At 50.7% G+C, this 24,314-nt stretch overlaps 1 protein-coding gene across 2 annotated transcripts in view; it reads right to left on the reverse strand.

The window, feature by feature from the left end:
* The window catches only part of Ftz-f1 (ftz transcription factor 1), a 353,164-nt gene that overhangs the window by 327,484 nt on the left and 1,366 nt on the right, over window positions 1-24,314 (reverse strand). The window lies entirely within an intron of this gene.

Consider the following 24,314-nt stretch of genomic DNA (forward strand, 5'->3'; position numbering starts at 1 on the left):
TATGAGTGCATAAGAGAGAGGGTTGGGTCACGTGACCGCAGGTGGGGACACATGTGTGATTGGCTGGTTCCCGTGCCCAATCAATGGTTTCTATTAATTGTTTAAAGGGTTTTTCTCTCTTTCTTGTACGCCCCCTTCTTGGAGGCGGGGTTTTTGGTATCAAAACCGGAGTGTTGGGTTTGGTCCAGGGTCGGTCGAGAGGGGATCTAGTTCAGTATAGATCTCGGCCGAACAGGCTGCTGCTGTCAGAGTGACAATGTAACCGTCACTCCGACCTGATGTAACTTGGAGTAATGTAAATAGTGTAAATAAACCTAATATCCAGCAAGGAAGACAGTCCTCATCCCTCACCCGCTCCAAGCATCGGTCGTCGGTCATCGGAGCGAGTCGAGATCGTCCTCTCGGCTCGCGCATCAAAAGAACATCACTATTTCGTATCCATTAGTTCGCCAAGAAGATGGAGAGGCGAAATTTAACTGGCAGGTCGGGCTCGAGGGTGGCACTAGAGAGTTTTAGTAAAGCGGGCAGGTCGGGCTATCGAGGGTGGCATTAGAGAGTTTTAGTACAGCGGAAAGCACCACTTTAGCGCGCCCATAGCGTTAGCGGGCACGCTAACCGTCGCGTAACGAGGCGCTATCCGTTTGCGATTGCGGCGCGCAAACGTAGCTAGAGCACTGCCCGGGCCGGCCCAAAAGCCCGGGCCCGACCCGGCCCGCGGGCCGGGTCGGGCCGCCCGAAGTCGATTATCGGCGGGCCCGGGCTCAGTGCCGCGGGCCCGGGCTGGGCTCGGGCTCAGTGCCGCGGGCCCGGGCCGGGCTCGGGCTCGACGCCACGGGCCCGGGCCGGGCTCGGGCATTAATTCATAGGCCCGGCCGTTAATAGTTCCGACGTGAAGTGTAGAAAAGAGCATAAAATTGAATATTCTGAGTACACTTTTACGCGCTTCTTGGTGTTAGTTGTACACATTGTTTTAAAAACGTGTTTTGCTAGGGCTGATAGTCACTATACTGTAACTTTAATGACATTTCATGTACTGCATCAAGATTTTATATTTTGGTGTATAACATATCAAAGATACGGTTACAAGGAATGCCCTAGAGGGGAAGGAATTAATTAAGCCACCCTGGAACTGTGTCACCTATGTCTATGTACGTGTGTTTTAGATGTCGAACCAATCTAAATGCGGCTGCAGTGGCTGGAAATCAAACTCGCGTGCTAGAGAAGCGCCACCGCTTAACGACCACTCTAGGGAAAATATTTCAACGCACGCACATACTCGGGGATTCAAATAGAGAGCAAGAAATTTTATTAATACCAACTTGTGACAGAAACAACCACATGAAATTGCCAAGAGTCTGGTCATCAAAGGTGATGATGTCTCTCGTGTAAGAATACGAGCTATCATTACGCCCATGTGGCGTGAACTGCAGACGGTGTGATCTAAACCACGTGTACTTTTAAACCCTTTTTTAAATGCAGAGCATTTCTTAGCCTCGCCTCTTCCTGCGTCGGACGGCGTCCACAGCTCCGCGTCCGCAGCAGGTGCGTGCATGCGTCGTAGTCAGCCCGTTCGCTCGTCACCCCCGGAACGCTCCGTCGCGGTCTCGGCCGGGCTGGAGGAGCGGCGGGCGCGCACTTTCATATGAAAGTGCGTGCTCGCCGCTCCTCCAGTCCGGCCGTGTCTCGGCGTAACAGGTGCGTGATAGCAGCGCGGTGGGGCGTAGAAGAGCGCGCGCTGCTTGCGCATGCGCGCTCTCCCCCCCGTACCGCTCTCCCTCTACTGCGCGCGCTGCAAATATAAAGCCGCTAGCGGTCGCTCGTGCTTCAGTCACTGCATTGCTCCTTCCTTCCTTGGTTGACGCTCGCTCCCACGTTTACTCGTGTCTGCTACTCCAGCATCACGGAAGAAGCGATGGAAGCAACACTGCCTTCAACCAGTACTGAGGCCCCAATGCTCTGCATTTACTCGTGTTCCCCTCGCGGGAAGGCGCGGGAATTTTTTTTTTTGCGTTACAATTCAGGGCGTGCTTGTACAGACTAGATGTTCCGTCTGATTTCCCGCTACGAAGACACTCGACTAAATACAATAAACTAATTTTCTTCAACGTCTAAGACCAGGCCTGGTCACACACATGCGGGCCCTTCGTAGGCTCAAAAAAAAAGACCGTGCCCGAGCTGGGCGTGGGCTTGAGATTACGGGCCCGGGCCGGGCCTGGGATTGAGACGACGGGCCCGGGCCGGGCCTGGGCTTGAGACGATGGGCCCGGGCCGGGCCCGGGCTACGCTCACTTATGAATGCCCGGGCCCGGGCCGGGCCCGGGCTCGGTGTTACGGGCCCGGGTCGGGCTCGGGCTTCACAAAGCTGGCTCGGGCCGGGCTCGGGCCTTAAAATCAGGCCCGTGCAGTGCTCTAAGCGCCACAGTTAAAACGCTATACTAGAACTCTCTAATGATGACGTGGATTTACATAGGCGGGGAAAGTGTCTGTTTGCGAGAGCCTTAGTTTAAGCGAATTCTCCCGAGCGAACACTGAAGAAAAGCGTAAAAATCCCCCGCACGCTGCAGGTGTTTCGTGGGCAAGCTCGTGTGGGTGGGGCCCGCCCGTGAAAGAAAGAAAGAAAGAAAGAAAAAAGCAAGTAAATAAATGAATAAACAAATAAAACAAGCCATCAGATGATCGCTGAGTGCCATAACAGAGCCCTCGAGGGTGATTTTACGCATGCGTCGGGCGCCAAAATGCCACCGACTACGGGATCCCTCGCTCCAGACGCGCAAACAGCGCCGCGTGCCTGAATGTTACGGATCTGGTTAGACGACACAGAAGTGCCGTGCAAGAGCAGCTGCAGCGTCCAACGCGAGGTTTTCTTCTCCCGTGCGCATTCTGCTCTGCATCGGTGACAAGCGAGAGAAAACAGCGGGCGCCAAGCGACACCGCTGCCGCCTTCGGGAAGCCAGGCTTGTTTCCCCCTCTCGGCGGTCAGCTTTGTACCGCCGCTGGTCGCGCTACAATGGAGAAAGGAATACAATGAAGCCGACCGCTGCCAACTGGCCATCCCTGCAGCGGCGGCTGGCTGAACGCATGCAGCGTCAAGCGAGAAGCGCCGTGCACGCACGCCACGTCCAGCAACATTTTGTGCTCGAAATTATGCCCGGAAAAATGCTCCCGGAAACAGACGATCAGTTGCGCTCCCTCCCCATCACTTCCTCCCTCGGTGCGCACTTCAAGTGACTGGCGCTACTCAAAGCGTCGCACAGAAGGCGTCGGGCGTTTACTGGCACTATTAATTGGGAGAATTACTCCGCTGCGCCTTCCAAGCGAATCCTGCCGTTTTACAGACGTCGTCACGGCAAAAACTAGGTTCACTGCGCTTGTGTCGCCGCCACGTGCCGAGGACTATATACCTAAATTGCCTTTCCGGATTTAATTCAGGAAAAAGGTCACTAAAACATTTGAGAAGCTCGTTCTCTACATTTATCGGGAGTACTTGGATCAAAGTATTACACGACACTCCATACAACAAAACCCAGGACGAAATACATTCACTGATCATGGCACATATCACATGATAAGCAATATTTACAGCTCACTCCAACGAAGTCAACGCTCAAAATTACTCATGCAAAGAAAAGAGCGTTCGACCACAACACTTGTCACATGTCCTGACATCCGTTTATCGCTTTTGTTGTCCCTGTGAGCAGTGCGCTAAGCAAAATAGCAAACAGCTCTAGTGCACACACTTGAGCAAACACAGTAACGGCCGAAAAAAAGCGCTGACGTCATTTTAGTGCACTGTTCGCGAGGCGGATAAGTACCACAAAACACACGGTACCCACCTCTTTCAAGGTTACTTCCACGCATAGTAAGCATAGCAGACACCTTCCTTACAGACAATCTCGTTGATATCAATGTCAATTTGTTAAGTTGATATCAACTGTCAATCGAACCCGCCGCGGTGGCTCAGCGGCTAAGGCGTTGTGCTGCTGAGCACGAGGACGCGGGTTCGATTCCCGGCCGCGGCGGCCGCTTTTCTGGTGGAGGCGAAAAGCAAAAACACCCGCGTGTATGACATTTCGGCGCACGTTAAAGAACCCCAGGTGGTCAAAATTGATCTGGAGCCCTCCAATACGGCGCTCCTCATCGCCTGCGTTGCGTCGGCGCGTTAACCCTAGAACCAATCCAATCAGTTTCACTAAATATAAGCATGCTCTTTTTTTTTTTTTTTTCGAAGTAAGCTTCATGGATTGGTTCGCATGTGCGGGGAAGCAAGAACGAACAAGCGTGCGTTAACGCTTCAAGCAGTTTCACTAACGTTTACGAAAAGGTAGCGCAAAAATTAGAAAATACGCTTAAAAACCTCAATTTGCTCAACGGCTTTCACAGTGCAATTCCGCGCGTCGCCGCACTTCCCAGACGCGCCGAAAACGTACTTGCCCTTGAGAAGTTTTATGCCGTTGTCCTCATTTGCGCCAACAAAGGAATCCATAGCTGTCAATACGGCAAAATTAAGCTCGCTTGATAATATCGTTCACCATGGCGAACGACTGTCTAGTAGGCGGCTGCGATGCACCGATCCTGCCACGGGACAACGGCGCGGCCTATGGTGGCGCTTCCACGGCGGAGCAGCGCGCCCTCTTTAGGTGTCGCACGCTTTCAGGGTTATTGTTTTCAAGAGCGTGCCCGTAGCGAGCGTAACCACGTAACAGCGTGCCTGCTAACCAGCGTGCCCGCTTGCCGGCCTGCCTGCGTTCCGGGGGCTTGTAACGGTTTTTAAAGGGGCCACGCAGAGAAGATAGAACTTGTTGAATTTGAAACAGCTGGCCTTTGGGAACTCATTCAGCTCCATTCCAGCCTCGAAATACGTTTATTTTTTTACCGAGAAAAAATATACGAAATATTAAAAAAAATTCAAAATTTCCCCTACACGACACCAACTTTGCACCTGCTTAGCTTTCGTTGAGGACGTTTTTTTTTTCTTAAGACCCAAACTTTAGTTCTGAAACATTGCTGGTGCCTCACAACCACGGCCGGTAAGTAAAAATTTTGTCCGCCGTGGAAGCCATATTGTCAATCACTAATGCCAGCGTACTTACATACGACAGCCAGTAACGAAACCGCGAGACTATGCGCTCATTTCACTAGGCTTCAAAGTCACCTGTCAGTGTTGCGGATCCACTCTGGCCAAGTGCGTATTTATTTTCAACACATTCGTCTACGTGGATGGCAGCAGCTCACAGGCTCGCCTGGGTTGTTCGGGATTGTTCGACACGAGTCGGCACACTTCGTGACACCCTCTTTTACCTCACGAAAAATTGGGCCCATCTCCCCGCGAGGGGGACTCGAGTAAATGCGTCGCATAGGGGGTGGGTGTATTGCGTTAACGTTTAGTGTTTGGGGAGTTGGTGGTAGTGAATGCGTTCTATCAGCAGCTTCTTGACGTAGTTTCAATGAGTCAAGGATATAAGGCGCGTTCGTAGCCTCCCATTCTGTGTCGGCTTTGTGGCGCAGTGGGTAGAGCACCATGTACATTGCGTTCCGCCCGCAGGGTCGAGGGATCGAAACCAGGCGCCGGATAATATTTTTTTTTATATAGTGTAGGGGGAGGGGTGCGGACTACGACTACGGACGTCAACGCGGGTGACATCGTGAGTTACTGAAATGCTCTGCATTTAAAAAAACGGCAAATAGAGGCAAACTGGACATATTGTCACGAGAGGGCCAGATGGTCGCCAAACAGGAGACTAGTTTTAATTAGAATCGAGCCCACAGAAGGTAGCGAGCAAGCAGGCAAAGCGTCTTCTTCCTCTAGCCAAGTCACTGGCTCCGCCTAGTGGTCATGCCGGTTTCCGAGTAGTCGGCGCATACCCTTGCGGGGATAATTACCGCTCATAGTGTCTCTGGCAATAAAAATGACTGCTGCTTATCTGTAAACAGAGAATGCACGGTCTGTCCCTGAAAAGGTCCCTACGGAAGTTGGCATCTTTCAGTGGAAGTAACGTTAAGTCAGCCTCTACTGTCCTATCATGCCTACATCGCCTAAAACGCCTGCACGGCTCAATTTCGGAAGCATCCTTGCTGTTAGCAGTTTCGTTATGAACACTGCTCGTTGCAGATTTTCGCGCGCCAGAAGGTACCAGCGCTACTCTTCGATGATAACAAAACCCGACTTCTCGAAAGATGTCAATCGACAAACCCAATACTTTCACGCCTCGAATCAAAGGGCTGTTCCGCGCTTTTTAGAGAGGCGCGAAAACAAGGAAACAAACAAAACGACCGTCGCGCGGCGGGAGCAAGTGCACGTAGACGGTTCCCCTCCATGGAGGCTGCGAGGAAACTGGATCCGCTATGGGCGGGCACACAGTGCGACACGAGGGGAGACAATGGAGGCACGGCATCCGGTTGCAGCGGCGGGCACGCGACACACCGAAGCCCCGTGCGGACAAATATAGCGCACGCTTCAAACCGTATACCCGGGCAGCTAGCTATTTGCAACAGCACGGAGAGCATTTTTCAGTTATCTTGAATAAATATATAAGAGGCTGCAGACTTCCCACAGATTGCCTCCTTAAAAGGACCCTGCAACACTTTCGATAAGCGCTTTCCCTCTTTCCTTCGCGTCTGGAACCACTGCGAAGGCCAGCACGGAGCGGCACAGCGTGATTTGCTCGTTGCACCAGATACGCCTTACATTTCTGCTTTGTTTTTGTGTCTTTTTTTTTTAAGTTGCTATAGAAAAGCGTTTTGCTGCAACTGAAGGAAAACCGGCCAACAGCCACTGCATGGCCTCAGTGACGTAATTCGGGCCGTCGAAGCCCGCCAAGACCGGAGAAGAGGGAAAAATCGTTTGAGCGAGTTTCCAAGTTATCTGATGGGCATAGAGCAGTAATTTTTGGCTGAGGTACTTTGCGACCCCCTACTCTAAGTACTGGGTGTGTTGGGTGACTGCGTTCTGCAAGCATTTAAGATTTCAAAAAACAAGAGTTGAAAAAGGTGTTGCAGGGTCCCTGTAATTCTTACTTGAAGCGACCATTAAGACAAAATACAAGAAGATTGCTTTGTACCTTAATCAATGACACCAATTTTATCGCGAACTTCGAACAAACAATCAAGATATTGAGGAAAACAGACGAACCAGTGGCGACTCCCCAGCCCCTTTCGGGCGATTTCCCTATGAGGTCACAGAACCCGGTTTGTGTAACTGCCAACCGCCAACCTGAGCCACCGACAAAAAACACGGCCGGGCGCTTGTAGCTGGGCCTCTACTTCCGTTGGACCGTATCCCTCCAACGCTAACATGGAGTTAACAGACTGTGAAAACCATGATTTTAGTGCTGGCCCATGTTACGTCGTTTCTGGCCATCTTAAGTCACTCTCGCGAGAAATTTGAGTTTTCAAAATGGACAGGGGTCCATTAACCTTCAGATTAATCGATTAATGCTTTAATCGCGATTAATTTTCTTAATCGGTTAATCGGTTGAAGTGTAGTGCGCCACGGGAGAAAGGCCTGCCGTCTTCAACCCTGCGTGCGACTCGTCGTTTTTTCTTTGCGTTTTCTACGCTCCACGCACCAGCCTTCTCCTTGCCATTTAGCGGCCGCCACCCTCAACTACCGCGTTGCTTTTGTCCAGATCGTCGCTGTCAGTTTAAACGATCTATTGAAGTCGCGTCCGCAAGCGAAGGGAGAACTCCGTGCAGTTCACGCCTTACATTTCTGAGCAGAAAATGCTCTTTGTGGGTTCGTTTAACCGAAACAACATGCTTCCGCATCGCGGAACGCCCCAAGCCGAAGCGATCCGTGGCGGCTGTTTGAAGAATTTACACTATCAAAGTCATTAAGCAGATTATACAGCACCATTGTACGCTGGCCAACGAACCCTGCGTCCCAAGATGTTTTCCCAAAAAGACCGCCTTTCTCGTCTGCCACCGTCCGCGTCTTTTTTTGCGCTAAGCCTCCCATTCGACAGAGATCGCCGCGAACATGTGTGGGAAAGGCTTTCTCAGCTGGAAGTTAAGTCGTCCGCCACGCCCACTGAAAATACTCCCAGAAAAAAAGCGAAGGTACCATTTTGTGGCGGAAAATCAAGAACAAAGCACACCTTGCCAGGTGCTGTTAAACCGCTCTATGGCAGAAGTAGCCGACGACGATCTGGATCCCTTGGAATGGTGGAGGGTGCAGAGCTGCCTCCTTCCAAAACCAGCACCCGTTATCATTAATTGTAAAAACGATTTGTACAAACTAATATCGACAGCGTGAAAATAAAACCAACCATCAGGAAAAACTGAACATCCTTTGTCTTTGAAGCCTTATTCATCTAAATGAACACACCCGATTAATCGATTAATTAACCGATTAAAGGCATCCGATTAATCGGATTAAAATGTTTGATCGACGCCCAGCCCTATTTCAAAAGTCTTTTGAGGCGGTAATAAAGCTGCATGAGTTGTGTCGAACTGAACGATGTTGTAAGTGTTTCCAACAGAAGGAGGGAAGGAATATAGATTCTGGCGCCTGATTTGCTTGGTGGGAAGCGTGCATCTGTGAAGCGTACAAATTTAGTGAAGTGAAGCGGGTTCCGATTTAAATTATCCGCGAAATTTCCATCCCATGTTTCTGGCTACTTCTGTTCTTTTAGGACCGGCTCGTGTATTTGAACTTCCAACCCGCGCATCACAACGCTTTCATTGAGCCCGCACTCGCACGGCTAAACTTTTTCGCGCGTCAGAACAGCGTAGTTGCGGACGCGTCCATAGGCATTGTTACTGCAGCCTAAATCACCGGATTCGCGTTTACATTAGCCTCTCAATTCACATAGAGATAGATGTCCTGGCTTGTAGGAATCTGCCCGTCCATCCGCAACCACGGTCCTTTACAATTAGACCTTCACCTGTAGTCCGCGGTCAAGCACTGAACACTTACTGAAAAGCATTGTTCTGCCGTGCACGAGGACCGGTCTAGAGCGGTCGAGGAACCTGTAGTTCTTGTACCCGTCCACATCTCACGTACGTCACGATGGGACAACAGGCGTAAGACAATGTAGCCTGTGCACAGTATGCAGCAAACAATTTTTCAGATAACTTCGATAGCTATATTAAAAATTTACAGAAATTCCTTCCGGGAATTGTCACTAAAACGTCGGCATACCTACACCCCTTCAATTCATTGTGAGTTTTTTTTTTTTTACATTCGACCAACAATTTACATTTAACCTACTATAATGATTAAAGGGGGTAACCACATGCAGCGATTTTGGTGAGCGACGCGAAAAGCGTAACTTGATGGGTACAGTAAACATGCAGTGTGGGCGACAGCGACGAGCGAAAACATACACTGCCGCCGGGCCCCTGCAGCTGCATGTGGTTACCCTTTACATGAGTTAATTTCGCTAATTATTCAGATACAGGGCGTTACACGGTTGGTACTTTTTCGCGCCTTTTTTAACACGAAAGTGTTTTATTCCCGGATACACAAAGGTTTCACTGACGTCATATCCGTCACGGAAGTGACGCCAGTACAATGGTGCAAGTGGCCTGTAAAGGGTGCACCCCTGCACACAGGGTTTGCTTGCGGGGAAGCAACCTTTAGTACTAAAGAGTGCTGGTGGACGAAAAGCAGAGAGGGGAATATTGCATAGGACAGTTATCACCTGTAACAGAAAAAAAAAGTATTTTGTGCCTAATAAGCTTTTTGCGCCAGCCCTAAGCAGCGCTAGTATTAAACCAAGAGTATATATGTATATGAGTCCTTTTTGGTAAGATGACATGTCATCACCCCGCTACAAAGGGGAAACCAATAGCGATAATCATCATCAGTACGTAATACCAGATCATTGAAGGACTCTGGTAATACTAAAGGTTCTTCGTTTGCGGGTTTTATATTTTACTACGAAAGTGTTTTATGCCGGAATACACCAAGATTTCACTGGCGTCATATCCACCACGGAAATGACGCCAGTACACCTTTGCAGTAGCGACCCGGCCGCAGGATGTCGCTCGCCAAGCACACCCACAAGACAGCCGCCTACCCGCAAATCATGCTCATCTGCAGATTTCGCTGCACATTTTACTTTCGTGTTTTACCGATTCCTTTGACAGAGAAATCAACCAGTTTTTTTTTTCGTGTTCAGTTTGAGTTTACATGGTTTTTTTTATTTTTTTGTATATAAGATTGCCATTTTTGATTTCGTTAGTACACTTTTGCCATTTTTATTTCTTTTTCGTTTTTTTTTAATTTTGTTTCGTAAAAATTGCCTTCAATCACCTTTAAAAATCTCCATTTACACTTTTGTAACAACTTTGTGCGTTCAATTCACCAATTATGCACTTGTGCAGTAGTTACCGGGCGTTGCAGGGTTGCTGCTGTGGGGTACTCGAAAAAAAAATGCGTACGAATAAACACCACAGGGCCAGACGCCCAGCAAAGGCTACTCGGACCCTTCACCCGAACACACTTCTCAAGAGCACTTCTTACGCAGGTCCCTACAAAATTCCTTGCTTTTGAACTCTGCCATGGGCCTCCTGAGTTGCATGGAGACGATGTAGAGCTACGCTCCCGGAACCTTCCCATCGTTTGTCGCAGGTTAAGGAGAAGGCGCACACCAACAGCGGGTGATGCTTTCTAAGTCGGGAAGCTATAATAGGATAGAGAGCTTCACTGGTGCATCAGATAGCACCGTGTGCGCTTTTCTAGTGAACTCCAACAGTCCGCAGTCGATACACGAACAAGTCTCGGCGTCTGCCCTCGTTCACTCTCGTTCGGTCGACTGACCCTCGTCCCCAACTTCTGATCTCTCGCATCCTAGCTCTCGTCTCTACACCAAACACGCCAGCTTTATTACACAGAAACCACGACTCCAAAGGCGTGCTCCACCACTAGGCCGCTGATCTGCCACATCAACAGCAAGCAAAGGTCACGTAAAACTGAACACAAACTGAAGGTCAAAGGTCAAACTGAACACAATCACGTGATCCACACTTGGTAACTACAATGTATTCATCAAGATACAAGCACAACGCAGGTAAAAACCAACCAACTAAAATCAACCCTGTGTCCACAGGCGGCCCGGCCCGTCTAAAGTATTGTCCATCACGCCGCCAGAAATTGCTGCCTTCGACAACACGGCGCGCGCATTACAAAAGAGCCTTCACTCCCTTGTCACATATCTCCGCCGTCCTGGCGACACTCTAGACCTATAACGAATCGCGCGCGCACCCCGTAACTTTGAGCAGTACAACATTCCCAGACACCGCGGCGCGTTTAGCTCCATTCATAACTCTGACCCTTCAACTGTCGTCGCAGCTAGCGCAACACTACAGACCAGAACGCAGCCACCCTCGCACGCTGCAATTACCCTTAACTGCACCTACACAAATCATCGGCCTCTTCTCCCCGCAGGACAACAAAGGTGCGGCTCGGGCTCCGAAAGAGGACACCGACGTTTCCCACGGCTACGCGCGTCTCCACGTACGCGTTGCGCGCATGAATACGCGACACCCCGTCCTTCCCAGAAAAACCATGAAAGGCTACAAGCGTTCCCGCGGCAACACAAGAAAGCTACACCGGGCACACACAACAATAACTGAGCTGCCGGCGGTCTTCACTGATTAACTGAGGAACTCGAACTTCACAGCCTGTCTCCCGTCCAAGCCACCCTCAAAAAACAGAACACGCTGGGAAAAGAGCAAACACAATGCGGAATTCGCTACAATTCACTGGCATGCAGGGCTTGGGAGGACGAACTAGCGCTACTAACACACTGTCGAACCGTGAACGCTAAAGCCTCCAGCCAGATAATGGGCCGCAGTTTCATTCGCAGGTGCTGTGCAGTGGGATCAAACGAAGCGAACAAGCGACGGGGGTGGGGGGAGGTGGTGAAGAGAGGGTGATAAGCAAAAGAATCGCGATAAGCGCAGGAGGAGTTCGACCAAAGAGGGACGCGCGTTTCCGGGAGCGGGCAGCGTGCAATAGCGGCCGCTTTATCAAAGAAGGGTCAGCAGGCTATCTGTGCGTCCGAAAAGTGCAGCGGCTGCGGCGATAACGTAGCCCCGATCGGCGGAACCGCCACAAAGCGGGCTAACGGGGGCACAAAATGAAACGCAACATACTACGTTTAACATGAACCCTGGCATCGTCACCGGCATTGTCGAAGGAGTTTCGATACGGTATCCAGACCGTTTTCACCCCTTTCGGAGGCATTAAAATAGACCACATACACACAGCCCAAACACGGTGCTATGCGATGCACTGCTCGGACACGATGACGATGATTGACCGTTTTTATTGGCGCAACACCACCAAAGGGCAAAGAGCGCCAAAATAGCTCATTTTGCTTTCAATCAAAATTTCCGTGCAGCAGTGTCAACGTGAGCTGAATGTTACATTAATTCACCCGTTTCTTCAATCCAACGGCCAAGCAGCCTCACGTTCGGTTCAGAACCTTTTACTGCTAAGAAAGAATGACCGAAGAAAGAATGACCGAATTCCCCGAATGGCCCGCTGCTACTGCCTGACCTCGGCGTCCACTAACGAGCTCCACGAATAACAAGTTATTTGATTAAAAACCAAATCAGTGTATTACGCGCCCAAGCTATACTCGGGCAATGTACGCGTTGTAGTAGAGGGCTAGAATTCGGTTGATTGATTGATTGTGGGGTTTAACGCGCCAACGTAACGCAGGCGATGAGGCGCGCCGTAGTGGAGGGCTCCGGATTAATTTCGACCACCTGGGGATCTTTAACGTGCGCCGACATCTCGTACACACGGGCATTTTTGCTTTTCGCCTCCATCAGAAAAGCGGCCACCGCGGCCGGGAATCGAACCCGCGTCCTCGTGCTCAGAAGCGCAACACCTTAGCCACTGAATTTGGACTGCCCGGGGATGTGCTGAGTGCGTCAAAGTCTCGCACACAGCTACCCTTACGGCACTTTAGCTGGGAGCAGGTAGGCGCCGGCACAGCACTGCAGCGCTCCGGTATACCATTGACGCACTCCGCGTTGAATACACGTTTGTTAGCCTGCGCTGGGAATTAAGCAGGATCCCCAGCTGCTGGCCTCAAGACAGCCTACACGGAAGCGCAGAAATCCCTGAAATTTTGTTTCTCGCCTCCGTCCGAAAAACAATCGCCAGAGTGGGCAATCGAGCAGGTGTCCTGAACATACGTAAACAAAGGTCCTGACCACACATTCGTTTTCTCAGCACTGGCCAGCAGCGAAAAGAATTTCGCACGGAAAATAGTCGATCACGGGCTTCTTTTGTCACACACAGTTTTTGACACCTTTAGCACTGTGAATACACTCGGAAAAACAACATCCACCCGACGTGCGCGCAGCGAGGCGAACGTTACAGCTCTCACTGAAAGGCACTGTCAGCTACGATTGCCGGCAATCGGGAAGGTGGCAAACGCAAGACGGCAAGGCCTGCACGAATGAACCCTCGCGGCCGGCTGCAGCCAGACATGCCCTCGTTCTGCCGAGGGCCGGAAACACGCGTCTACTCGCTGTGCGCATGAGCACCGGTTGACTATTTCTCTCAGTTACCGACTCAGGCGCACGGGCGAACGGTTTTGTGAAACAGCTCCGGCCCCATTTTCCCCTGCTCGCCACAAACGTGCGGCCGACACACGCGGCCTGCAGCGGAGGAACGCACGCACGCGGGGGCAGCAGATCGGGAGGGCCCGTATCGGTCGCATATCAGCTGCCCCCTCTCTCGGCGGCATGAAGCGAGCGCGTCCGGATTACGCACGCGGACCGGACAGATAGGAGCGCGCGCAACGATAGCGAGGAAGAGGCGGCTGCAGGTGACACAAGCCACGCGGAAGAAAGCTGCGTCGCGATACGGGGGGCAGCGCGCGCGCGAGCTGCGTCGGCTAGCACGACTCCGGGGGCGAGGGACACGTATTCAAGCACAACCGACTGCCCTTGTCTGATCAGTGTCGATTAAGAGGGCGGGGTACGAGGAATTGCATCTTGAAGACGTTTTGGTATTGCACGGCCCCGCGAAAAAAGGGGGGCGGAGCACGTCTGGAATATTGCGATACGAGTCCTGCTTCGATTTAGGAAAAAGAAAAAAAAAACAGTTACACCAAACTACGTAATGCACCAAAACCCGCAAACAATTGATGATTAGATTGATTGTAGGGTTTAACGCGCCGACTCAACGAAGGCGATGAGGCGCGCCGTAGTGGAGGGCTCCGGATTAATTTTGACCAACCGGGGATCTTTAACGTGAGCCGAGATCTCGTACGCACGGGCGTTCTTGCTTTTCGCCTCCACCAGAAAAGCGGCCGCCGCGGCCGGGAATCGAACTAGCGATAGCGACTTCGTGATGAGCAGCACAACGCCTAGCCACTAAGCCACCGCGGCCGGTAAAGCCCGCAAACCAGCTTGTCGTAACTGCAAGCGCCTGTGGAAGCCTCCTTGGTCGGAGACTAACCTTCAGTAACGTTTATTTATTTAAGTGCCCTAAGGGCCCGGGCGGGCATTACATGGAAGGGGGGGGGGGGGGGGGGGGGATTGAGGTATAACACTAATAATAGGTTGCTTCGTCCCCTCCTCCTTCCTTTTTTTATTTCCAGTTTTAAAGCAACGCGTTTTTCAATACACTGGTTTCAATAGAAAGCAAGTTATGGTCTCCTCCAACACCCTCCAAAAAGGAAAGAAAAGCTGCTCTAAAAGCCGCATAAAGAATCCAAAAGAGTACAAAATTTGTTTAAGCTCGGTGCATTAGAAAACTGCATCCGCATTTTCAGAAAGACGCTTGTTTCGAACCGCCAGCCACTAGCCTATAACTTCAAGCGCCGTTATTTTTCGCGTTCTGCGCAGCTTTGTCCACACCGGCGCTAGAGTTCGCGCTGATCAACCAAAAATTCACAGAAAAAAAAAAAGGAGAAAATACAAACGCGCTTGCAAGCGAACACTGCTTGGGCGATTTAGCGAATAGATGTTGTTGGTCCAAAAAAAATGGCTCGTACCCACTCAGGGGGATTGGCCAGGAAATGGGCGCTAACTGAGAGAAGAGGAAAAACTAATTTGGATTAAAAGAAGAAAAGTGAATAAATACAGAAAAAAGGTGAGTATGAACGGGAGTAAAAAGATAATAAGTAAACTGCCAGAAAATAAGGTGCGGTAGCAGATAGAGCTCACCAACTACAAAATCAGCACAAATGAATAAGGAAAGGATTGGCCGAAGGACAATCGTGGAAATTATGTAAGAAAATTAAAGAAAGAAGATTCGGCAACGAAGGGGAGGCAGTGAGCGGGAAGGGAGAGGATACAGGCGCAGACATGTTTTTAAGAGCAGCCCGCCATCTTGAATTAGCGGCACGGTAGACGGCGTGATTCAAAGATGAATGAATGTACAGCGCGGCAAAGATCCCCGCGGCAAAAACCCAGTACTGTCGCCCCGAATGATAATATTAGAGGAAGAGTGATTGGGTGTCTCACTAGGTCGACTCGTTTCCTAGGTTCTCGTTTTCTTCTCTTTTCCACGTCGTTAGTTCGCGCTTCCCACCACCACGATGTAATATTATAGAAAGTCTATGAGTTTCCACCACGAAATCCAACGCTTCCTGGCGATCCCTAATTTTCATGAAAAAAAAAAAAAAAAAAGGCAAATTCAAATTCCAATCTTTTACTTTCAAGATGGTCGCACTAGCATGTGCTTCAAAGCTTCCCAGCCAGCATTCGCAGCTTCGAAGCTGCTCAGCCAGCATTACGTTTTATTCTTCGACGTGTTGGCACTTAGTTATATACGGTAGTAAAGTATGTCAGAATAACGTCCCTTTACAGATATGTTTAACAAAAGGAATGTTGCTGAAACCGATAACAGTAACCCCAATACAAGTGTCATCCGTGGTAAGAAACATTGCCGATTTCTCAAACCTGTCGTACCCTTTCCGCCAAATATATACCGCTTTTTGACAGGTTAGAGGGCGTGGGAAGCGGGGGAGGGCTTACTGAGAAGATTGCTGCACCATAAATATCCTACACGCGACATACCTCATCCGCCGCCATTTGTGACGCAAGCTGCTTGCGTTAACAATCGGGTACACAATGCACAGCACTGCAGCCATTCATCAACATCGTTTTATTGATTCTAGAGGACTTGTCAACCACTTTTCGTTTCTCTGCGTGCGGAGCGCTCTTTTTTTCTTATTTTCAACGCCCTGTATCTTGAACTGTACACATGGAACTCTGCGTTGAGTACATGCGTGTTTGAGAGACTTTCGGCCCAGAATTTTATAGTCTTGCTGTTCTTTTATCGTTTTGTGGGGCACATCAGAAACATGGCATGTACCTTTCGCCCGAACAAATTATGGCAAACAACTGATCGGCTAAACTCTTCCAGCATTATTAAATAACCATGATTCAAACAAACTCAGTTGTAATTCTTGTACAACCGCTCAAGTGAAAAAGTCCTATATACATTGCTAATTTGCAGTGAATTGTGTGGCTGCGTGTGTTATTATGTTCATGCTTATTATACTAGCATGTTTTTATTATCATGGTAAAATTATGGAGTTCTATGTCCCCAAATTGTACACGCACAGACGTGCGGGCTTTTCCTGTTAATCTAGGTGCTTAGATTAATTTCTCCTTCGTTCCTCATTCGGCCATGCGTGTTTTTTAAGTGCACTTTTACATGTACTTATGCTTGTATATATATATATATATATATATATATATATATATATATATATATATATATATATATATATATATATATATATATATATATATATATATATATATATACACACACGCGCGCGCGCGTGTGTGTGTGTGTGTGTGTGTGTGTGTGTGTGTGTGTGTGTGTGCGCGCGCGCGTGTGCGTGCGTGCGCGCAGTTCTGTTCCTTATGTTTTGTATATTATCGTTTTCGTAGCGCTTCCGCCCTGCTGCTGCAACTTGCACGGGTTCTAAGGGCCAGTCAAGTTGCTTATGTACAACTTTTTCCCTTTCTTTCCCCGTAACCTTGTACAGTTTATGGAAAATAAGCTATTGCTTACTATTACATGTATGTGATGGCGGTGCCATAAACAAATTCTGTCATTCAGCAGCCATAGCCGACTCACAGCGAGTGAACGTATCCGCTCATGTATGTTCCCTTTTTTTTTTCTTAAAATCAGTAAACAGCAAAGCTTACTGCTTCATTGCTCGCACGTATCCCGTTTAAAGTGCTTGAACAACAAGGAAGCCTCGCAGCAGGAGGCAATGGAAGCCCCAAAACCACCGCGAAACGCTCGCGGGAAGCATATTTCAGAGCCCGTTGCCTAGACTAGAATGCTGAGAGCTCGCGTGCGGCTACATCAAAAACGTAAACGTTGGGAGCGTTTGCGAGCGCCAATTGCGCAGACAAAAATGCATTATTCAGAAATATCAAACGAGCGTCTCGGACAGGGTTTTTTGTTTCCTATCCTGCGCCGCAAAATGGAAATTATCCGCGTATAATTTAGCGCAACGCATTTATTTCGGTGGAAATATTAGAAGCTCAATATGAACAAGGTCAAAGATTAACAACTATCCCAGCTCTGTCCTAATCAGGACGCAGTGGTGGCTGTCTTCGTCTTTGATATTCCTTACCTCCCATAAAGAAAGCAAGACGCCAGAACCGAAAGCAATGCTACTCTGTTTTTTTAAGTTGAAGTAGGATGTGCCTAGTCGCTAGCCAAGGAAGCTAATTTGATATCCGCGCTGTTCTCGTATCTTTGAAGAGGCTACGCACGTTCCGTTCGCTTCGCAGGCGCCCAAACATCGACTGCGCGTCGACCGCCTCGAGGCGCGACCGTTCCTGTGCTACAAATTTTACCACACGACGACGTGCCGGCACTGGACCTGCCAGAACGCTGCTCGGCAGTCGGGACCGATCCCGCACAAAAAGACGCGAAAACGGAAGACGCGAAAGAGCGAAAAGCGATCCCGCACCGATCCCGCACAAAAAGACGCGAAAACGGAAGACGCGAAAGAGCGAAAAGCGATCCCGCACCGATCCCGCACAAAAAGACGCGAAAACGGAAACAGCGCGGTCCCCAGACCGCCGCCGTTTACCCTCCCTCCCTCTCTCTTTGAGCGCCCGTGCGGGGCCCGGAATCCCCAACAGGGCTCTTCACTTGCACTGCCGGCAACGTTGCTGCCGGCCGTGAAAGTCCGGAACGGGTGAGGACAAAAGGAGAGGGGGGCTCCATTGTCGCCGCGCAGTGGGCCGCCGCCGAGCCGTAGCGGGGCCGCAAAGGGGGGCAGCGGGCCGCCGGGATTTCCCCTTGTTGTGCACTTGCCCATCCCGCCGGGGCCCCGGAGGTCCATTAAGGCCGATCCACACGACGGACCGAGTCCGCGGTCCAAACGGTCACGTGATGTCACGTCACGGCCCGCCGCGGTCCGATGCAGCGCAGAGAGCATCCACACGGCGGACCGCCGTAGCAGACGACAGAGCGGTCCAACCAGCTACACTCTCCACCACAGTGCTCTCAACCAGACGAACTCGCGAACCCATACGAACGGCTCCCGCCCGCGCCGCGCATGTTTTATGTGTATTTTGCCCTTGGTTTCGCGGTTCTGCGCGCATTTTGGAGCAGTCGAAATGTAAACAGAGCGCAAGCGTCGTTTGGCCGCTATGGCGTTAGCTTTGTACGTTGATGAAGAAGACTACCTTGCGCCGAAAAGGTCGTGCTGGGTTAAAAAGTGGATGTGTCGAAAAGAGCTGGGACTGCGGAACCAAGTTGTGGCGTGCGGAATCCAGAGCAGAGCGCATCCACACGGCGGGCCGGCTGAGCGGACCGGGAATGGCCGACCGTCTGAACACGCAAGCTGGAAGGTTGAACACAGGCGCCGTTTGGCCGCGACAACATGTTGTAACGCACAAGCCTGCACGAAACGTTTCATCCCCACAGTAACAGCCACCCGCGTGCCAGCCGGGCGGGCGCGCTCACGCAGCCGCCGGCGTCGTTCGCACGAAGGCGACACTACGAGCGGCGACGGCGGGGTGATGCGGGCTGCATACGGCTCGTCACCGCTCGCTGGAACCGAACGCTTCCCGCAAATTGAGGTCCACATGCGTGAAACAAAGTGATAATGACGGCTAGCATTGCACTAGTAAGAGTCGTAGGACTCGCTAGTAAAAGCGCGGATGAAGTATGCGTCGCGATTGTAAGCCTAGCCCGCCGCCTATCCCAGCGGGGGTGATTGACAGGCTCCTTCGAGCGCTTCGAAACAGCCGCGCTGCCTGCGCCATTCTCTATTGGCGCAACTGGACCCGGCTCCGCCCACGCGGCGCGGGAGCTGTCAGACCACGCTGATTGATGTCGCGGTCCGCCGTCGAGACCGCGGACGGTAAACCCTCGGCGAATATTTGGCCCGCGAGGGCCGCGGTCCTGCCCGGACCAACGGCGGCCCGCGCGAACTGGTGACGTCCTGTCACGTGATGCGCGGACCGCGGTCAAAATAATCGTTTTGGTCCGCCGTGTGGATCGGCCTTTACGCGGCGCAAGGTGGAAGGAAACCTGCCGCTTCCTCCACACAGCCGGCCGGCCCGGAGGAAAGAGAGAGCCAGGCGTTTGCCGGGCGACGTAAACAGAGAGCGCCGTTGTCCGAGTTCTTGCAGCACCACCACCAGATCAACGCCGACCGTGCCACAGAACGACACAGGAAGCAATGGAGTAGACGCTGCGTGGTTTCTTTCACTCTCGCTCGGTTCGCTGGGCCCCTCCGGGTTCACGCCTAATCCGGAAGGTGTTCAAAATCAAAGCGGTACTTTACGCGCCGAAGCTGCACCGGGGCTCCGGGGCCGCACCCTGAGGAGAGCAACGAACTAATACGGACAATCTTGTGCACACAAGTGTTTGTGCCTCCATCCGAACTGCAACCACCGAGGCTGGCAATTGAACAGGCGACTTCACCTTAGCAGCTAATAAGTCAGCACTGCTGATAATTCAGAAACTTTTACCCAGCGGGATTTCCTAATGTCGCAACGGGACATACAAAAAAATCACATTCTTGTCGAAAAAAAAAAAAACATTTGTACCAGTTTTTTTTAGGTACCGATTGTAATCATGAATGAATAAATCCATTCCCCCTCAAAATCCACCTACTCTGATGAATCTGGACCAGGAGAACCTCGTTTTATTTGTTGCTGTCTTGTACAAGAATGAATTCATGCACAAGGAGCCCACGACTAAAATGGTTTAATTTAAACGAAACTGGACGCATCGCTCCATCACTCCGGTGGCACAGTTCGGTTTCCGTTCCTGGCTGAATGAGGAGAGAAAACACGAAGAGTACGACGTGCTACACACGAAGCGCTAGAAATTTTAGCACAAGAAATTTGGACGTCCTGGGCTAACGCGTAAAGTAAACTGGTTGCGGTAGAATCCGTGTCACTAAACTTTCCTCGTTCAGCGGCTGCTGCATAACAGAAATCCTAAAAAGGACAGAAGGTGCGACAGGTGTGTACGAACAGCTGCGGGCCGCGAACATGGACTGAAACTTCCGAAGACAGCAAGCACTGACTTGACGAAAAAGCGAAGCGTAGAAACTTCCGCGCTAATCACAATACGAGGCGTTAACAGCGCGTGCAAACAAACTGCACGGAGCAAGAGAGAGCGAGAGAGAGAGAGAGCACTGCATTCGGGAAACTGACGAATGAACACCAAAGGGCGCGGTTGTTATTACATTTTTGTACCCGCGCAAGGTTCTTCCCGTTCCCAGCAGCGGATACGTTGGTTGCAGAAGTGTCTCCCTTTCGCTTTCGTAATCGCGACGAGAAAAAGGCAGCGCACGAGCCACGCGGAAGCAAACGAGGCAGGAACGGCGACTTCTTCCCGTCTTACATAAAACGGCTCGTCTCAATGCGGCAGCAGCCCGACGGCGCGGGGGAAAAGCAGTCGGCTGACGGTGTTACCCAAGGGCAGAGCCGCGCCGCTTTCCTGTTACGTGTAGCCCGCCTGCCGCACATTGCACGTCGAGGAAACTGGGAGCCTGCGCCTTCTGTAGGAAGTCGGGCTGCAGGTGCGCTAATCGGGCACCATGGGCGAGCACGGTGCTTCGCGCCGCCCCGACGCTAGAAACGCTGGCGGCGCTAAGCAACTCACGGAAGCTATTGTGCTATGTCTTCGGAACAGAGAAAATATACTTCGCAGGTGCAGAAAGAACAACAACAAAAACTGCCAGTAACATTGTCAAACGACTGACGACCCCGACAGTTTCAAGGTGTCCCGCCCGACAGGTAGCTAGGAGTATTTGAAACTATTTCAGAATGCTAAGTTAAAAAAATAAAAATAAATCCAAGAAGGCTGGCGTATGTTCACATTTCTCAGAGAAGCCCGACCCATCCCCGGGTGCTAGTAGAGCAAGGTACGCGACAGTAACGTTGCAACGTGAGAGGCATACTCGTCACACGCTTTTGAGTAACCAGACACCTAGCAGAGCACACGCCAGGCCCACGAAAGAAATCACAAGAAAAATCACAAGAAAAAACCACATGCAGTGACAGCGATGAGTGACGCGAAAAACGTAGCTCAATGGACACGTGTGGGCGACAGCGTCTTGAGAAAAAAATTATACACAGGCCGCCGGGGGCGACTTCAGCGCAAGCGACAGGCCGTCGCTCGCGTTTGGCCGGCCAGAAGCAGCCCACAAGCGAGCGACGAGCGACAGCGAAGGAGGGTATTGGCGCCAACCTGCCACCGCAGATTTTATTTTAGTTAATTCAATCACACGTTTAATTCTACCGCCCTTTATTGAGCCGCTCTACAGAAGTTGGAATTGAAAGGGTCTTGCAGACGCGCGCATGACTTTAATGTCCGAATTAACTCACTGACAGCATTGTTATCGGTCCCTACGATAGAAGGCTCCTTTTAGGGGCGAAGCTCCTAAAGCCATGGGTCTGCCCATCCCTTGTGTCTCGTGGTACGTGACCGCCGCATGCTTTCGGAGATGTCGCAAAGTGGGCCGCGTTGCACGCGCAAGAACCGGCTGCAACCGGCAGCGCAAACTCGGCACCGGGAGCGCGAGCTTGTCTGTGTTCGCCAACGGAGGCGCGAGCGCACGTGCACTGCGAGGGGGAGATCACGCAAGAGATCACGCCACGACCGCAGGCAGTCGTTCTCGGAGATCGAACGAGACGCAAGGACCTTTGCTCGTTTCCTCTCGTCTTGTTCGGGCACAAGTTCGCCCTAAATAAAAGTTCTTTCTTTACCGTTGTGTCCCATCCTACGTGACAAATTGTGGTAGAGGTGCGGGGTAGTCCTCGATGGCGCGGGGTCTTTCACCAGGTCTGGGCCTGGGAGCATTGACTCCGAAAATAAAAGTTTATTTGTACAATGTACGCACAGAGTCTTACGTCTTTCTTAATGATGTAATGGGCGAACTTTCACGGGAGAGTTACGGTTACCGATGATCTCCCCCTCTCGAGCTTCGCCCCACTTATCATCATTCATTCCGTGGATATGGCGTGATTTTGGTTCCACCTAATTCTTAATTTTTGTTGTCGGCTGAAGGCGTGGTGGAATGTAATGGACGCTCGGTTGAGTATTTAGTACCCTTTAATTGCATCATGACTTCCCACATTTTTCAGAACTTACCCTACACCTTTCTTGCACACTTCCCACCTCGCAATTCCCTTTCTTGTCCCCCTTCCCCCCACCCCAGTGAGCTTGCGTAAGTGTCATCAGACAGTTTCAAGTTCCTTTCTCCCCCCCCCCTCCTTCTCTCCCTTCCCAAAAATCACTTTTCAGCCTGACCCCTTTCCCAATCTTTCCATTTTTTTCGTGAATTCGATCTCCGAATAAACTGGATCATATCTTGTGGTGCCATAACTGGACTACAGACTGACCAATCAATGTAGATATTTATTTAAATCATACGTTTACTTCTACCGCCGTTCATGAGTCGCTCTAGAAGACGCTTTGTAGAGTCAGGCTAAAATCGCTCCATTTTTTGTGTGCGAATCCAATTTTCGAATAAACTCGACCAAATTGCGTGGCACTGTAGCTGGACTATAGAAACGCCGACGACGGTAGATTCTATTTTCATTAATTCAATAACAAGTTTAATTCCGCCACCCTCTGGAAATCGCTTCTTAAAAGGTTGGGTTAAAACCGCTCTATCTTTGTGTTTGTGTGAATTTGACCTCGAATAACTCGACCAAATTGCGTGGTACTATTACCGAGCTAAAGAAGAACCAACCACAGTAGATTTTACGCCTGTTAATCAAATAACAGGGTTAACTCCATGACAATTTATTAGTCGGTCTAGAAATCTCTCTCTAAGGAATGAAGCGAAAGCCACTCACATTTTAAAAATGAGTTCGATCGTGGAATACACTCGACCAAGGTACCACAACGTCGAGCAGCCAACGCTATTTCGGAAGTTTTTATGCGAGAAATGAACAGCGGAGGCCTTTTTTTTAACACCGGATAGCTTTCTTGGCGCTGCATGCACAATGGCAGCAGCGACACGTCTTTCCGGACCGGTTGGGGCCATTCAGGCAATGTACCAACGCAGAACGGGAATAAGCAAACATTTGTTGTTGTTGTAAAATTTATTATGAATAGGACGGCACTAGGCCTGTTGCGCAGAACGGGAATAAGCACACATTGACTTTCTGAATTGCTGTAGACGCGCGCTTTATCACGCAGACTGGGCAAGCAACGCGAAATCGAAGCAACGGAAGCCACACGTTCCCGCGACATTAAAAGCAGACTAAAAATACCCAGCTGAGCGTCAGGATTCGCTTTTGCATGGCTCAATAAAACATCGACCGTGTGTAGTTAAGCGGATCTTCCCAGGTTAGACCCGGCCACAACATCCTACCACGCCATCCTACCAGCAATAAAAAAAATATATAAAACGGTGCCCCCTATCACGTGCTATTTTTAAAGAGTAATAACAATGCCGTAAATGCACGAACCCGGATATTAAGGACCTTCGCGAGTCTGCAAGGCCCACTGAATTTCCCCGATTGCTGCGTAATGAACGCCGGATCCGTACGTTACCGCGCAAGAGAATCATTTCTCGAATGATGCGAATTGGTAAGCCGACTTTATGAATGGCCGCCAAGAAGATGCAGTTCTTGCCGGTACTGTGGCCTGCCGCAAAACAAGTACGCTTGTCCTGCGTTCTTTCGCGCGGACTGAAATGGTCAATCGAAAGTTTCGCAGGCACACGCCGGCAGCACGAGGGCCCGGACGAGGGCTCGTGATTACGCAAAGGAGATAAGTGGGGGGGGCCTCGGGGCGCTCGGTCACATGCGTAAAAAGCCTGGAGCGGCGTCGTGCTTTTGTAGGCGCCCCGGAACGCGGGAGTCACGGGCAAAGCCGTCGCGTTGCA

This window comes from Haemaphysalis longicornis, unplaced genomic scaffold (genome assembly GCF_048455015.1).
Source record: "Haemaphysalis longicornis isolate Haplotype H1 unplaced genomic scaffold, Haemaphysalis longicornis Haplotype H1 scaffold_1, whole genome shotgun sequence".
Taxonomy (NCBI): domain Eukaryota; kingdom Metazoa; phylum Arthropoda; class Arachnida; order Ixodida; family Ixodidae; genus Haemaphysalis; species Haemaphysalis longicornis.